Source organism: Tamandua tetradactyla, chromosome 21, assembly GCF_023851605.1.
Source record: "Tamandua tetradactyla isolate mTamTet1 chromosome 21, mTamTet1.pri, whole genome shotgun sequence".
Taxonomy (NCBI): Eukaryota; Metazoa; Chordata; class Mammalia; order Pilosa; family Myrmecophagidae; genus Tamandua; species Tamandua tetradactyla.
In genome coordinates, this window is record NC_135347.1 from 8,434,451 (window position 1) to 8,452,361 (window position 17,911).

The window sequence follows — 17,911 nt, forward strand, 5'->3', positions numbered from 1 at the left end:
ACACTGACCCTGGCCAAAATCACATCTCAGGGAGAATGGCATCTTACTGACCAAGAGATGTCATGATCTCCACTATATCTTCACTTTATTCACCATGCTGTCCCCTGAAAAAGCTACATGGCTTTTGTTCTATGACAGTAGATTACAACAAAATCAGTCCAGTAGTAACCCCAATTGTGCCAAATGTGCTATCTTCACTAGATTCAGATAACTCATACGAACTATTGATCTAGTGAAAACATTCTTTTCTATTTCTAACAGAAAGGAGGATCGAGATGGGACATTACATGGAATGGACAAAAGTATACATATACAGTCTTTCCCAAGGACTAAATCAACTCACATTCTCTATCATAATACAGCTTGAAAGAACCTCAGCCATCTGGACATTCCATAGAGCACATCGATCCGTTACATTAATGATATCCTTCTAATCATGAGGAATAAGAGGAAGTACAGTGGAGGCCTTGAGAAGATACATGGGCTTCAAGGAATGGAGAGAGGGAGAAACAATCTCTGATAGTTTTGGAGCATGCCATACCAGTGGCATTTTTAGAGTCCAAAGGCCTATGGCATGCCAGGATATCCCTACTAAAGGAAAGGACAGATTATAGCATCTTGACCTTCCACCATAAGAATCATGATGTTCGGTAGACCTCTCCCTTTATAGGAGGTAACATATTCCACACTTGGCTACATTGTTCAGACCCACTTAATGAGCAACACAAATGGTTGTCAACTTTGAGTGCGGCTGCTATTGTTCTCATAGTACATCTTATATTTTATCTGAAATTTCTTCAGCTACTTTTAAGATTTTCTTTTTATCACTGGTACAGAGCAGTTTGATTAGGCTGTGCCTTGGCGTTGTTTGCTTCTTGCTTCTTTTATCTGGTTTGTTGAGCTTTGTGGATCTCTAAAAATAATTTTCATGAAATTTGGAAAAATTTTACTATTTCTTCAAATGTGTTTGTGCTGCTCCCTCTCTCCTCTCCTTTTAGGACTACAATTACATATATATAGGTTATTTGAAGTTGTCCCATAATTCATTGATGGTCTGAACTTTTTTGTCCAGTCATATTTTTCCTTTGGCTTCATTATGGATAGCTTCTATCACTCTCTCATTACCTTATCTTTCTTTCTGCTGGGCCTAATTTGATGTTAACCATATCCAGCATATTTTTCATCAAACCCATTGAACTCTAAATCTCTGAAAATTGATCTGAGCCTTTTTATATCTTCATGTCTCTCCTTAACATACTCATGTTTTTCTCCACCTTCATGACATATAAAATTAGACTATAATAACTGTTTTAAAGTCCTTATCTACTGTTCTATCATCTTTGTCATGTGTGGAGCAGCTTCAATTGATTTCTATTTCTCCATATTGTGGGTTGTATTTTCTTGATTCTTTGTATACGTAGTATTTCCTTTTTTTTTTTTTTTTTTTGTATTCCAGACATTGTGACTTTTAGCTTATTGGGTGCTGATAAATCTTGTACTTTAAAAAATAGTCCTGATCTTTATTTACACTGGGACACTAAATTTCCTGGAAATCATTTGATTTTTGTGAAACTTCTATTAAGCTTTGTTAGGCAAGACATAACAGCTCTTAATCTATGGCTAATTTTGCCCTACTGATGAAGCAATGGCTTACAGAGTAACCTAGCCCATGCCCCATACATAGCAAGGTTTATCCATCTGGCAGGTGAGAATAAAATATCTGAGCTCTAATTTCTTATTGGAACTCAATGTCAGGAAACAGACGTGCCTCACACAGGGAAATAACCAGGAACAAGAAAGCTGTCAAAAATCTTACTTATTCCCTCTGATATTAAATCATTTCACTTCCTCTTTGCATCTCTGCTTCATTCTTTTCTCTTTTTCAATGGATCACTTTTTCTGCTTTGCCCAGTTAGAGGCCATTTCAGTTTAGGCACCAAAGAGATGAACCAGTGCCTCTAGGTCCCATCCCAAATTTCTGGGAGGTACACCATCTTATGGGCCCATTTTAACTTGTATGTTTATGCCCTGTAGATACAAAGGTATGTAATTGCATCATGGCTAAGGAGACCCACTGCTGTGGGTGAGCAACAGGTTCTCTGAAAATGGGGCACATCAGCTGGTCAGATGTACCACAATTTGTTTCCTACAAAGAAATAGCTACAGAGGTCAGAGGAAGAATTCTAGCAGTGTTTTCAGAGGTGTAAGAGTATTGGGTTCTGCCAAGTGAAATAATCCATTGCCTATATGTAGTAAACTATTTTTACTAATTAAATGTATTAATAAGACTTCCTGGGATCTATGCTTGTCTTGTGTACATTTCTGGAATAATTTTAGGGAAGGTGAAATTACCTAAGAAAATTTACTCACATTTGCATGGATTGCTGCATATTGGTTAATTTGACCATTGTGCTACACTTTTAAAATACAGTCTTCTGCTCCCAGCTGTAAATATTTTGAGCTTAGGAGACAGAATTGGAAGTTTGGAAAGGCCAATATGGCTTGAGTTTTCAGGATAAGCTACTGAAGAGGAGAGAGTTCCAGAGATGTGTAAGACCCTCCCAGGGTCTTCAGCTGACTATCCAAGGCTGGAGAAAGATCTACCAAAAAGGATCAGTCAGAGCAACCCCCCAACCCTGTTTCCAGAAATTCTCCTTTTTCATTTAAACTTGTGTAACAGAAAAATTGGCCTGGCATGCCTTGTAGGTTATAATCAATATGCAATTTCACTGTTTCTCATTTTCCCTTTGAAATGTATTCAGTGAAGAAAAATTTTCTCATGTCCTTAGATGAAATGTTTCTTGAGTAAGCCCCATGTTTTCTGCTCTCATTAGAGTTTAAAATACCATAATGAAGTGCTCTGCCAGGATTCAGAGTAAATAACTGCATCATTGGTTTCAAGGTAACAAAAGGTAAATTTCACTATGGAATGACTATGAAGGTTCATGGAATTTTATAATTTGCTGAGTCAAAAATTTGAACCATATTAGCTAATGAATGAGCCATCAAACCAGTCAACATCCTTCTCTATGAGATCTTGATTTTCTTTACCCATAGTAGAGTAGAAAATAACTCTTGTGAAATGGCTTTAAAAAGGATTATTCATATTCAGTTAATAAAAGTTGAATAAAAAATAAATTTAAGAGTATCGAAGGATGGAGTATAGAGTATGTCCACGGTTTTGATCTATGATTTTGGAACCGCAAAATACTACATTTATTAATTATGTATTAATTGGATATCTATCATGAGTAAGGCATTGTGATGGGTGCTAAGCATAAATACTTAAGTATAAAATACATTATAAAACATTCTTCAACAGTTCTCTGGACCTGTACATACAAGGAGGTTGAAGGTTACTATTATAATAATGACAAAATGTAAGACACAATCGAGTTCATTTTAGCAGAAATCGAATTTACAGAGTTACTTGAACATTTCATTTAGATTTCATTTTATTAGAGGGGTATGGCATGATTGCCTCTACACAGTTGGAGATTTTGAATAATTATCCCTAAGATTGTCGACAGACTTCTAAACCCACTGAATTGGCTATACATATGGCCAGTAATTCTTGGCCACCTGTGGTGCTGGTACCCAGGAGCAGAGAAAGAGTAAAGTATACTTATACTTATAAGTAGCGTGTCTGGGCTGAGTATGGTACTCACTCAGAAGATGTGCAGTCCCATAATCAGAACAACCAGACTGTGTGTACACAGGAGAAGACTCTACAAGAGTGACTTTTGCCAATTCCCTTATCTAGAAATAATGACTTTAGAGGGTTGTTCTTGAGGAAATTAGACTAGCATTATTTGCCAATTCACTATCTTTAATAAAATTTCTTTTACACATTAATAACCACACTACCTGGTGATTGGTAACAATCTGAGTTAAGTTTGAGGGCTCATGCCAAGAAAATTCTTAGGCCCCTGAAAGTTAATAGGATTTTTTGTGTCACCAGGACTTTCACATTTCGCATCTCTAATATACTCAGAAGGTTCTCAGATCATCTCCCATACCCAGAGTGCTATAAATAAGCATGGTTCTCTTACTAACAACCTATCAGCAATTTTTGAGTCAAGCAGAGAGAATCGGAGTTTATTCTTGGCACAGAGAGACATGAGATGATTCGAACAAATTATCTTTGCTTCTAATCCATTATCAATATAGAAAACCATGAATTCATCATACATGTTCTTTTACCCTTATATTCATTTGTTCATTCATCCAAACAGTATTTGTACTTTCTATACACCAGGCACTGTGTTAGATTCTAGGGAAACAAGGACAAATAAAACACAGCATGGCTTCTGCCCTTATAAAGGTTTCTACTTGATAAAGGAGGCAGACCACAAACAAGTAAACAAGCATGCAGGTATAAAGATATGGTCTGAACAGCTAGAAAATATAATGTGGGTATATTCAGAAAGAGTAATCAAAGGAGGTCGTTCAAGGAGGTGATATTTAAGTCCAGACCTAAAGGAAAGGAAGTCTCCACTTGCTCCATTTTTTTTATCACTCTTTCATTCCCACTGTCCTTTTATTTATATAATTTTGTGTTGTAGTTTTATGCATTATTTTTATTTCTCATCTATGTTTATTTGATGACTTTATTAATTTATTCTTCTCTCTTTCCCTCACCCCCCCCCCCATATACCATGTGTATATGGTCTGTCAGGAAGAAACCCTTAAAGAAATATGCCATTTTTCTCTGATATGTGGACACGTATATCAAACCCTTCATTCATTATTAACCTCATGTTCATAATTTTACCACATTATACTGGGAAACACTTGTTAAGATGTGAAACAAGGGTCAGAGTATTTTCTATAACCATTAATTTAGAATTTATCATATTACCAGAATATTTTTGATAGGAATGAAATAATATCAGCTGGTGAAGATACTTGTCCCATAAACAAAACTTGGGTTTCTTTTCCTTCTCCCCACCATTCACAATTGTAATGGAAGACTTCTGGACATGAACAAAGCCTCTGCAATATCCAGTCTAGGCACAACAAAGTATTTATTATCGGTTTATGCAGCCAAGTCAACAAATGCATTATTTACATGGTATGCCGTGGCGGAGGTCTGCAGAGCCCTTTCTCCCAGAACTCACCATCCAGCAGGGCAGATTAAACATTGGCCTTTAAATTGCTATGTAACCTAAATTTAACCAGGCCTCACCAGTCTGTGGGTATTTAATGGAGTTCGTATTGATAATAATCACTCTATTATCTCTAATTCTTACATGATTGTGGAAACAAGGCCTTCAGCACCATCCTGAGTCTCAGCACCATCCTGAGCCTCTACAATGTTTCCACAGTGGGTGGCTCCTCTGCGCTCTGCTCTTCTCCTGGGTGGCTGCAATTTCAGACAGGCCCTGTGATCTCACACCGGGAACACAGTTCTTTCAGTTTTTATTTATAACCCATTCTCTTTTTAGTACCCAGCTTTGTTATTGTAGCCCGTTTAATCATTTCTGGCTCTTTCTTTCCTCAGCATGAGTATTCTCCAAAGAGGCACCTCAGGCACCATGCAAACAGATGTGAGCTGTCAGGTCATCTAATCAGTTGGCTACATTTGGCTGAAGCCAGCATAGATGGTCACAGTTTTTTCCTCATCACAGCACCCCTAGGCCTTTAACAGCCATAATCTGGGATGAAGAGAGGGAAGTACAATCAGAATGATGCTCAATTTCCCCAAGTTAATCTCAATAGAATAGATCTAAGATCATCTAGCCTCTATGCCTTCTACCCTCTTCATCAGAAGTCAAGAGGGAATCTACACAACGGGAGTAAGACCACATCTCAGAATGGCTTTCAGTGCCATCTTGATTCTCCAATAGTGACCTCAAAAGTCAAACAATCCTTACTCTCTCACACTCACAGCACACTTACCACTATCTGCCTTGATTCCAGCAGAACTAATCTACTTTCTCTCTTTAACCTTCTTTAATGTTACCGTAAGAAGGCCAGATTCCCAGGACGCTGTCCATCTCCTGCACTCTCATCCCCACTAGGAAATGCAAATGGAATCTCTCATTCTTTCTCATCAACCCCATCCCAACTTCAGAAGGTCTTCTACTGTGTCTTCTGAAATCCACCACTCATCATCCACAAAGTCTCCTATACTCTTATATTTCTTAACGTCCACTTCATCTTCCTGTTCTAATGAAAATCTGATTATCCTCTCAGGATACTTTCTCTTTTAGACCTGGGCAGTACTGGACTTTGGTTTTCCTTCTACAATCCTCATACTCTCAGACTTGGAGATCCTCCTTGTTCTCCACTGCTACTTCTAGCTGTTCTCCCCATGACTTCCATTTTACTAAATAGAGCAGACATTCTTTGTGCCTATTAACCACATTTGATGGAGTGACTAACTTGCTCTACCTCAGTATATATATTTCCCTTGGCATCCAAGACGCCATCCTCATTTGGTTTTTGCTTAATGTCACTGATTACTCCTCCATTTCCTTTGTAATTCATTTTCTCCTTATTGATTGCTTAATGGAGATGGGTTCCATGGTCTCTTCTCTAGAAACACTCACTTTCTTGATGATTCAAGTAAGTTTCATGGCTGTAAATTAATATGTATGGATGAGTGTGTATGTATGCATTTACATATACATGTATATATCTATACACAAATATCCAGCCCAGATATTCCTCCTCAACTCAGACTTCAAGCTTATATGTTTAATAACCCTCTCACCATTTTCACTTAATTATCTAACAGATATCTCAGAGTTAATGTGTCCAAACTTGGACTTCTAATCTTCTCCTTGGGAACATTCTATCCAAATGTTTTCTTATCTCAGTTGAAGACAATTCCATACTAAACTTGCTTACATTGAGTTTCTTAGAGTCATCGTTTTTCCCTTCCTTTCCACCATCCCCAATATCCAAAACACCAGCAAGTCCTGTTAGCTCTAGCCTTAGAATATAACCAGAATCTGACTACATCAGACCTAATTCACTGATACAACCCCACCTCCAGTCTCTTGTCTCTAGCATGGATTTCTGTTTTTCCCTGTGTTTTCTTACTGTCTCTTCTCAATCCAGCAGTTATAGAAATCCTTATAAAACATAATTCAGGTAATGTTACCCCTCTGCTGAAAACCCTCCAAATGTCTCTCCATTTCACTCAAAGTAAAACTCAAGTCCCCTGTGACCTACAAAGACTTATACATAACATGGCCGTCTGGTATCTCTCTGACGTCAACTCTTATTTCCCACATCTCTTCATTACAAGCCCAGTACACTCAAAATTAGCATCTTGGCACTGTCTGCTCACTCTGCTTAGAAGTTAGTTCTACAGATTGTCACATGGCTAATCCACTCATTTCCGTAATGTTTTGCTCAAATTATATCCTCAATGAGACCAATCTTCTCCACTAAAATTTACCTTCTCTTTAAAATTCAACCTGCCCCTAACCCACCTGTGATGGTCAATTTCACATCAGCTTGTCTGAGTTATGGTGTCCAGTTTTCTGGTCAAGCAAGCACTAGCTTGATTATTACTGTGAGGGGGTTTAGTGAATTTAAGTCATTAGTCAGTAGATTGCATCTGCGGCTGATTGCATCTAGAATCAACTGAGGAGATTGCTTTCAACAATGAGAAAAGTCTTATCCAACCAGCTGAAGGCCTTAAAGAGAGACCTGATGATTTCAGCAGTCAGAAAGGAGTCTCTAGTTCAGTCAGTCAGCTTTTCATGGGGAATTCCTCATAACTTTCATAAGCATTTCCAGCTTACAGCCTTTCCTATGGAATTCAGACTTTTGTCAATCCCTATGGTCGATGAGACATTTCCTATAATGTTTACATACATATTTCCTATTGATTCTGTTAAATACACTACCCTAGACCTCCTAGCTCCCTTTGTCTTGCTGTCATTTTTCTCTTTTCAGCAAGACATCGTCTTCTAACATATTATGTAATTAATTTCTAATATGCCAGATTATTTGTAATTGTGCATTATTTATTGTCTGTCCCTTTTGGACAGGGATCTTTATTTTGTTCACTGATGCATTGCAAGTCCTCAGTGCAGTGCCTGGCATATAGTATATGCTCAATAAATATCTTTTTGGGTGACTTAAACTTGTGATCCTCAAAAATAGTAAAATGAAATGTGAAATGTGTTTTCAAAAGAGGAGTAAATAGAATATACTAGGGTATGGATGAAGGGGATTTTATTTATGCCTAGAGATGCCTAATAAAGCTTCATGAGGAGAAAAATGAGGTAAACTTAAGAGGCAGGTAAGAATTTTGAAGACAGTGCTGAGGAGAGAAGGGTTTTCTAGAATAAGAAAAAAGATGAATCAAAATCAGACAATAAAAATGCAGAATGCATGTGGGAGGTGGAAAGTGATCTTGGTTGAGTATAATGTAGGCTTCTGGAACAGGAAGTATCAAGAGATAAAGCTGGGCAAAATAGAACAAGATTATATAATCTATGGCCTTTAATATCACAAGCAAAGTTTGCACATTATTCTGCATGCAGTATGAGGTTAAAAAAAAAAGGATTTTAAACACAGAAAAGATATAACTGGACTGCTAATACATATTGGAATAGGGAGAAAAGAGAAACAAGGAGATCATTCCAGAAAGCTGCAGCAATTTTCTAGGTGAGACACTGTGAGGTACTTAACAGAGCAAAGCTGCAGGAGATTTTTTTAAAAAGGTGTAAGTTTGACACAGTCAAAAAAATTAGAATTAAAAAGACTTGATGGTTGGATAAAATTATGACAAAGGATGAGAGAAAGGGGATTGCAAGGTTTCTACTCTTAAAGACTTTAAGAAAAATAGAGAATATAATCTGGAGACAATATATGAGGGAACTATGATTTGGAAGTATATAAGAAATCCAGGATACATTGGAAATATGCATTTGTGGTGCTGGAAAGATGTTTAAGCTGGAACTATATAGTAGTGTGTTTTACGGTCAATGAATAAAACTATATAATATCTGACAACTGTGTTCAGAATATATAAGGAGAACCAAACAATGATAGAAGGAAATATCTTGGAAATATCAGAGAGGTAGAGGAAATGATGTCATGATACACTTGAGAAAGTAAGAGAAAGATATGAATAATCATGAATAAACACTTTAGAGTTCCAGATCTTTGATAAGACTAATCTGAATGATGACATACTTTACCCGAGATGAAGAAAAGATCAATATCAAGATCATTGGAGTGGACAGCACCAAAGATTGGTGATCACAAGTTACCAACATGAATACTGCAGCCTGAAGGACAAGGGCATTTGGGCAAAGAGAAAGACCAATAAATCCCTAATGTATTAGGACTATGAATGCAGAGGCACCAAGAAAAGTGATAGAAAGAAAATGGGGTCTATCTGTGTGTGATCATGTTAAGCAGATGATACAAAAGTATTAAAATAGGGCAGGCCATGGTGGCTCAGTGGCAGAGTTCTTGCCTGCCATGCTGGATACCGGGTTTGATTCCCGGTGCCTGCCCCGGCCAAAAAAAAGTATTGAAATAGCTTTTAAAGTTTAAAATCAATGATCTGACAAAGATATTAAATGTGGGTGCTGAGAAAGGGCTACAGGGCTCTAGAACAAGTCAAATGTATGAGAAAATAATAATTTACCCACCTGTGAGATTCATAAGGAAAAAATCCCACCCACTGACCTTGAATGATCCTGCATTTCAAAAATCAAAATTTTGTTTCCTATAATTTAACTTCTTACGATGTGGTGTTTTATTTATATAAAATACTAAAAATTTCTTAGTGGGATTGCACCATAATTGATATTACTATTTCTTGCCATGAAAATAAAATGATGAACTTGATATTGATTAATGACTTCATTAAATTCAGAACCTAGGTTCAAATAGTGGCTCTGAATATAGTAGCATGGGATGTCTAGAAAAGATGGACCAACATTATAATAGGTTTTAGAAGTCCCAGATTTGGATTACAAGAGTATTTCACTTGTATTTCATTTCTCTATATTTTAAACTACTAGGTTTTTTCTTTTAAAGTAAAGAATGGGGAAAAAATCTTTCAATTTTGCTCTCAATAAAAACTACTAGTCAGTTTTTTCTTCTTACTCATAAATCCATTTTCTTTTTGATGCCTTAGGGTTGAACTATATGATTCACTACACTATAATTGATAATTTTATAGCTAAAGCTTGGAAGCATCTCTTCAAAAGCATATCTCAACATTAAATATTAAGACATCACATTAAAAAGGTTAAGAGATACAGGCAGCAGCAAAGATAATTAATGTTACAGGGAAAGAACGAGACAGGAAAATAAATGATCAAAGGATAATTCTGGGTTGTCAAAAACATTAATAAATTTCTAAGAACAGAGAAATCCATGTCCTTTGTGCTCATTTCCCTCTTTCTTTGCTCTGCAGATCCAACCTGTCAGTCTCTAGTACTCAAAGCAATACTGAGACCTCAAATGAATGTATAGGGATTTTCTTTAAAACTTTTGTTTGTGATTATTTTGCCTTCAGAACAGAGGAAGTGAACACTACCAGTTGTCAAGTTTTTTTATACAGCAAATGTTTTATTTGTATTAATATCTTGCCTTAAGAAAAGAAGGGATGGTAATTTTGAGATGTCAAGTTGGTTTTAGTCTTGAGTATACTGTTTAAAGAAAACAGGCATAAGCTTGTATTTATCAGCATTTGCTCACAATAAAAATGTGTTTATGTCTAGTGTTGTTGTATTTTATCTTACTAAGAAGTCAGAAATGTAAGAGCTGGTTAAAAAAAGAAATAATAAATCTCTCAGTTCTGGTTATTGAGGTAGGAAAAGCCACTCCAAGAAAAGCAAACCTGTCGAAGGAGAGGAGCTGCACCAAAGGCCCATCCTGACTCAACTCTCCCATCTTTAGAAGGGATCATCTAGGATTACCACCCAGTGGAACAAGTCCAGTCTGATAAAATGCCAACTTCTGCTGCCTGACACCCTCCTGAAAACGATTCATCTTTGCAGAGGAAGTAGCAAAATGGATGATCTCACTTTGAATTCCATTTATTAACACCCATACTCCAATAGGAAAGGGTCTTATTCAAATATTGAGGAAAATGTCCTAAATGCCTTGGTTTATGGAGGTTAGAGGAAAAGGCACTTCTGTGATTGATTGGAATACCCTCTAAAGCCCCTATCAGCACTGTGACTTCATTTTTGGTGGTACACCCCAGAGAGCTCAGTAGGGTTCTTAAGTCTTGAGTCTAATTGATGGTAAGGAACCACAGAATAATCCTGTTCTTATAGAAGCACTTCTATTAATGCATGTGTTTATGTAAGAGTCAGAAACTGACTTCCAACATAATAACAACTCTTCCTACATTTGATGAGGTTTTTCTGAAAACTTCCTTGGATCAGCTCCAACCTCCTGTTTAAGGATCAACTTCATTTTCTGGGAATGAAGCACTTTATTTTCACAATTTACTCATGAAATCCAATTGCAACAATAAACTTATCTTAGTAATGAGGATTTTAATCAATCACTTCACTCTACTTTTACTAAAGTTAGAAATAATACTCAAATGAAAATTTAGTACTTATTTTACTAAAATATCACCAAAATGAAAATGAAATATCTTTAAATCCAAAGGATTAAAAAGCTCTTTCATGAGTAGAAGACACATTGTTTCATGTTGAGTAATGAAAGCACTGTTGTTAATCTTGATTGCTTCTTCACCTAACTTGAGTAATCAGGCATCTTGTCTGTCGCTTTCATTATAATGCGTTCTTCAACAGTGAGCCAAAGACAGATGTCAGGCTTGAAGTAGAGGTTCATTTACCTTCATGTGCTTTGCAGGGAATGCCTCTGATGATTATATAAGTTGCCATGAAAATTAATTATCAAATAGATGATGGGTTTAAAAAATGAGGTTATAATTCATTGACCAGAATCTTGCTCACCATTCTTCAATTAGGGTGGGCCTTTTCTGTTTTGGATTAACATTCTTCTTTCTCCTTAATTGATCTTTTGTCATCCTTGAACAAAAAGCCATTTGTTAGTGCAAAAAGCAGTGAAAGTGACCTACTGATGTTGAAAAGCTTTGTCTCTCAAAAAACACGTAGTGCAGTGTTGTTGGAGTGGCTGGAAATGGATCACATGCCCACAAACAAATACATCATGTTGGGGATTATGTTAATCTGGGTTGATATTCAAAATATGTAACAACCAGTACAACATGGCACCATCAGAATAAATGTAAGACTTAATTAGAATAAAAGTGACAGTGATAGAGCCATATTGGTGCACTTGAATTGAATCTTACCCCTCATATCTTGAATATTATTTACTCTTATATCTAATTTATTTTGATAATTGAAAATGTCATTGACAACTCTTAATCAGAATGTTTTTCATTAACAATGGCAGTATAAACCGGGATTTGCAAACTCAAATGCTGCAAGGGCAAAGCAGGGGATAAAGAACAGGGGATCCACAACAAAGTAGGATGTGAAAGAGGCTGCAAAAACGGAGGGTGCATTCCCCAACCAAAGATATTAAAATTCAGGTGTTTTCAAAACTTCTGGCCCAAAAAGCAAATATATACTCCAATTCTGGCTCAGAACCAAACTTATGAGCATCCATTTTAGAGTGAAATTTTAAATCCAATAAGCATCTTCAAATGCTATAGCATTCTCCAAACTAACCAACTGCTTCTGAAAATTGTTGCATTCCTCATGGTAAATGATAGCATCATGTCAAAAGAAAGTGGAATCAGCTTTAATATAAAAAGAAAGAAAAATCAAGGACAAAAATTTCCCTAATGTATCTCCTAGCCTGTAACATGGGGTGTCAGGTATCGTCTTAAATTACCCTCAGGCTTACATGGTGTTTCTCATTCTGCGTGTTATCCAATAAAGAATGAGGAAGGATTTTGCGGCTGTTGTTGTTATTACTATTTGTTGTTGCTTACAATTTTAACAGAAGAAGACTTTAATTCTTCTGAATGAATGATGATAAAGTAGAAACAGAACACTGCCTTATAAAATTCATTAAAAATTCTGGAAGGAAACAGAAAAATGCAACATCATTCCTAAATCATAGGTCAAATTTTCGAGTACTTATTGAAGCAATAGAGGAAATGAATAGAGATGACCACAAAAATCATAATTTCTTTACCTTCTCAGAAAGTTGCTAGCTCCATGTGAGCAGAAAACCTCATGAGCATCTTGAAATAGACAAAGATATCCAGATCTGATGAACCAAAATGCTATTTGTCCGTGGGTATCATAAGAACGACAGTAAATTTGTTAGAACACCAGGTGTTCAGTGCAGAAAGTCCTCACATGCTTCAATCTTAAAGCGACCTTAAGGAATCCATTCAATTAGAATGAAAGTGAAGAAATCCACAAACCAGGAGGGACCACTGTACAAAATATCATGTCCAGTTCTCCTTAGGCTTGATAATTCTCCAATATGCATTAAGAAGGCATGCATACAGAGATCACTCGATAAGATTGTGCATATATTAAAGAGAAGAAACAGCATATTATTACTCTCAAAACCAGAAAGTCTGATATTTTTGCCTTTGATTCTATTTTGTTTATATCAAATCTCAAAACTACAATTTTTTAGCCAAAAATTAATTCAAGAATTTGGGGAAGGTAGGTAAGAGGAATAGATGAGAAGAAAGAGGAAGGGTTAAGTAAACATATCACAATGACAGTCATGCTTGATCACTTATTAAGTGCCCAGGGATGACTATCTACCAAGGTCAAGGGGAAAATGAGAAAAATAAAATGCCAACAGTAATGGGTGACTTCTCCAAGGCAACAGTAATTAAAGCCACTGACCTCATACCAAGAAAATATACTAAACAACGCAGAGATACAAATTAAAAATCACCCCATATTCTACTTACAAATCACATTTTTAAATGCATTTTGAGAAAACACCACATTATCTCACTGATGACAGTTCATTTCTTGCTGCTATGGCAGCCTATATATGTGACAGGTGATTAAACACCAGTATCTCTGTTTTGACATTTGATGAAGTCTGATTTATTTTGCAGAATGTATGATAGCAATGTTAATCAGCTTTTCAAATCGGTTAATTATCAAGATGATACCACAGATTTTTACCCTTCTCTTTGACTATAAATTTCTTAAGGAAAAAAATGCCACATAATGATTAAAAGGCATATTTGTTTAAGTTTCTATGCTTAAATAGCTACCAACTGTTAAACACCTTTATATAAGAGAAACCGTTAATTGCTTCAGGAAAATATGTCTCCAGTCAAGTTTTGTTTTTTTATTTTGTCTTTTTTTTTTTCTAGTCAAGTTTTAACTAAAGAAACTGAATATAAATCAAATCAATTTATTTATTTTGGAACAAATTCTACTTAAAAGTCCTGTCATACTCCAAAACTCATACACCTATCTTCAAACACAGAATCATCAGATTCATTTTTCATCATGTCAGTGTAATCTAGATTAAAAATTGAATTCTTTACAAATATTCTTTTTTTAAGAATATAAAAAAATCTTTATTTTGTCTTCTTTCTTTTTTTTGGTTCTTTATTTAATCAAGGCGATATAAGATTTTGAAAGTAAATAGAGGAGTTAACACGATTTTTTAAAGACACCTTTTTTTTTTTTAAGTGAGGAAGCATTGAAAAATGTTGAATACTTCACAAATTTGCGTGTCATCCTTGTTCAGGGGCCATGATAATCTCTATATTGCTTCAATTTTATTATTTGTGCTGCTGAAGTGAGCACTCTTTACATATACTCTTAATTATTTCCCAAGGTATAAACAATATGATTCTGCTTCTGTCATTTAAACTAAATAATAACATAGGAATTATGTGTAGTTTAACCAAGGGTTTTACATTTCATCCTAACTAATTTGACTTCTTAAACTTCTCTGGATTGAGTAGTGCAAAGGCCTAAGAGACAATTCAGAAAAATTCAGACAATGAAAGCAAATTTTACATGCAGACTACTGGTTAAGGAGAATAAAACTTTTCCTTTAGTCTTTAAAACAGAGTTCACTGCCACCCCTGAATTATCCAAAACCTTATATGTAAAAGCATTTTTAAAGTAGTCTCTAATAAAGACACAGAAGACAAATGGAATGAATAGACATTTTATATTCTTCTGAAGATGTCAACTCCAAATTGATGTTAAAATTCAATGAGATCTGGGCAGGCCACGGTGGCTCAGCGGCAGAGTTCTTGCCTGCCATGCCAGAGACCCGGGTTGGATTCCCAGTGCCTGCCCATAGGAAAACAAAAGCAAACTCTGTTTTAAATTCAATGAAACCCCAGTGAAAATTCCAATTTGCTTTTTTTTTTACAAACTTTGTAAATATTCTCTGAAATGTAGGCTAAGAAATAAAGCCCCCAAACAGAAAAGTCAGTCATAAAAATGCACGTGGGCCACTTAACTTCCCAGACGTTAACCAGCCATTAAGCAATACTACAGAGCAAGAGGCGGGAAACTGTGTAGTATTGGTCCAAGAACACACAAATAAATAAGGAAAGCAGAAAAGGGAACACAGAAGAAGAAATGGTTGGATAAATGATGATGATAATTAAGGCAGAAAGAGCTCTGAACTCTGAGAGGAAACAAACCAATCTCAGAAGAATCTATGGCACCGGAAAGAGCACTGCAGTCAGGAGATGCCGCTGAGAAGATGACCCAAGCCAAAATAATGGACCAAGAGTCCACACATGACAATCTTCTCTGGAGGCTAGCAGAGCTCCCAGCAACCAACATTCAAGTGCCTAGCTGGCCACATAATTTGCAGGGCTACATAATTTCATTGCAAAATGAAAATGCTGTCTCCTTGTTCAAAATGCAGGACCACAGTGCCATTAAAAGTATTAACTTTAAAAGCTTTTTCCTTCCTTATGCAGCTTCTATCTCAATTTGTCATAGGGTTTTTATTTGCTATGCAATCTCCTCTTAAGTAAAGAAAAAATTTAAATCTGCACAAATTTTATAATTCACAAAATTTGCAATTTATGTTGTACAATGCCAGTTTTAAATACAAATACAAGTGCACTTATCTCATATGCAGAACCACCAAAATTACAGGATTCATACTTTGTAGCTCATATTAAATATGTATTTCATTCTCACAAGAATAGTGGAAGTCCGCACAAACTCAACTGTTTTTATTTCACTTCCTGAAATACGTTTATTCTACCAATATCCTCAGCCTTGGACTTTATGATGACCGTGAAAGATTGAAAAGAAAATGCACTACGGGTTGTCCTATCTTTCTCTTTCCTTTTCTCCCATCATTTTCAGAATAAGTGGTTGGCTAATGCCAGAAAAGAACACAAGTAAGAAAGGATATGAAAGGATTTCTTGGTCATGCGTATTTCTTAGAATATACTGCCTTATTTTTGTGATTAAAGCAAGTTCTGGTTTGAACAGGAGTGACCTCTTAGGACTGCTAGCGCTGCCGCTTACTCATCTGTAGATATTACATGCACACCCCATACTTGTTAGTCTTGCTGAAATCCCACACATTGGTTATGATAGGTGGTTGTTCAGATGGCCTCCACGACTCCCGTCTCCTGATGTGTGTGCCCTGTATAATTCCCTCACTTCAGTGTGATGTGAACTGTGAATGTGATGGGATATCGCCCCCATGCTTATGTTACATTATATGGCAAAGGTGAAGGGACTTTGCAGATATAATTAAGGTCTCTAATCAGTTTATTTTAATTAATGAAAAGAAAGATTAATGTAAGTGAGTCGGAGCAAATCAGACAGCCCCTGCTGAAAAAAAACAAGGAAGTGGGGGGGGGGGGGGCTTGCAAATCTAGAGGTTAGAGACTCCAAGTCAGAGAGATGCTGTCTCTTTCTCTATCTCTCTTCATCTGTTGCTAACTTTGAAGAAGCAAAGTGAGCTGCCAAGAACCCTACTACTGCAAGGAAATGACATCTTCTGACAATCTGAAGGAGCTTCCAAGCAGATCCTTCCCTCATCAAGCCTCCCAATAAGAGTCTAGCCCTGCTGACATTATGAATACAACTTCGTGAGCCCTGAGCAGAGGACTCAGCTGATCCATGCCTGGATCCATGGACTGTAAGATAATAAGTGTGTGTTGTTTAAAATCACTATGCTTGTGGTAATTTGTAACATAACATACAAAACTAACATATGGGTCTGTGGAGCATCGCAAATACTGTATGTGAAAAGGGTGGCAAGGAGCAGTGGTAGATGTACATATTGCACACATCTCTTTTGCTCACTTGCATGCTCCATCCCATTAGACTTCACTTACAAAACACATATTCAAAGATAAGATTATTAAAACGTGCAAATCAGTGATAGCAGAACCTTAAACTACGCGTTGTGTCTTTGTGATCATAAGGGTCTTGGATTCATGAAGCCAAGCCTGGTGGATGGGACCAGGGACCAGGAGCTATTACTCCCAAGGACAACATTTCTTATGCATAATAAAATATTTTCGGACACATATTCTGCCACTGTCCCCTCATAAAAGCAACATGGTCTTATGCAGAGCAGTAAGCAGTCACAATAGCAATCTGGATACCAAGCATTACCCAACGGAACTGGATAAATGGTCAGATCATTCTTGCTTCAACTAGATTTTATACTTAATTTAATTACTCTGCTGCCTTCACTTCCATAATCCCAACAAATGACCCTCAAAATAAATGTTAGATTTGTTATAAAGGGAATTGAAAAATTGTGCTTTCTCTGAAATCCAGATTTAGTGTGAATAATATATTCTAATTCCATTCCACTCATATCACAGCACTTAAACTATTTTTTTTAACAAATGCATTAAAGTTATACACAACCTCAATAGAGGCTCAGCTTATTCCCTGGAACTGTATCCAATCACGCTTTTAAGATGTTTTTATTTCCCCTAGAGACACCATAAGGATAGAGAGTATTAGAAAGA

General features: G+C 36.3%; 1 non-coding gene across 1 annotated transcript; it reads right to left on the reverse strand.

The window, feature by feature from the left end:
• Positions 1–14,634: 14,634 nt before the first annotated feature.
• Positions 14,635–14,738, reverse strand: LOC143665809 (U6 spliceosomal RNA). Its single transcript, XR_013167215.1, has one exon. It is a non-coding gene; the product is annotated as a U6 spliceosomal RNA (small nuclear RNA).
• Between the last annotated feature and the right edge of the window lie 3,173 nt (positions 14,739–17,911).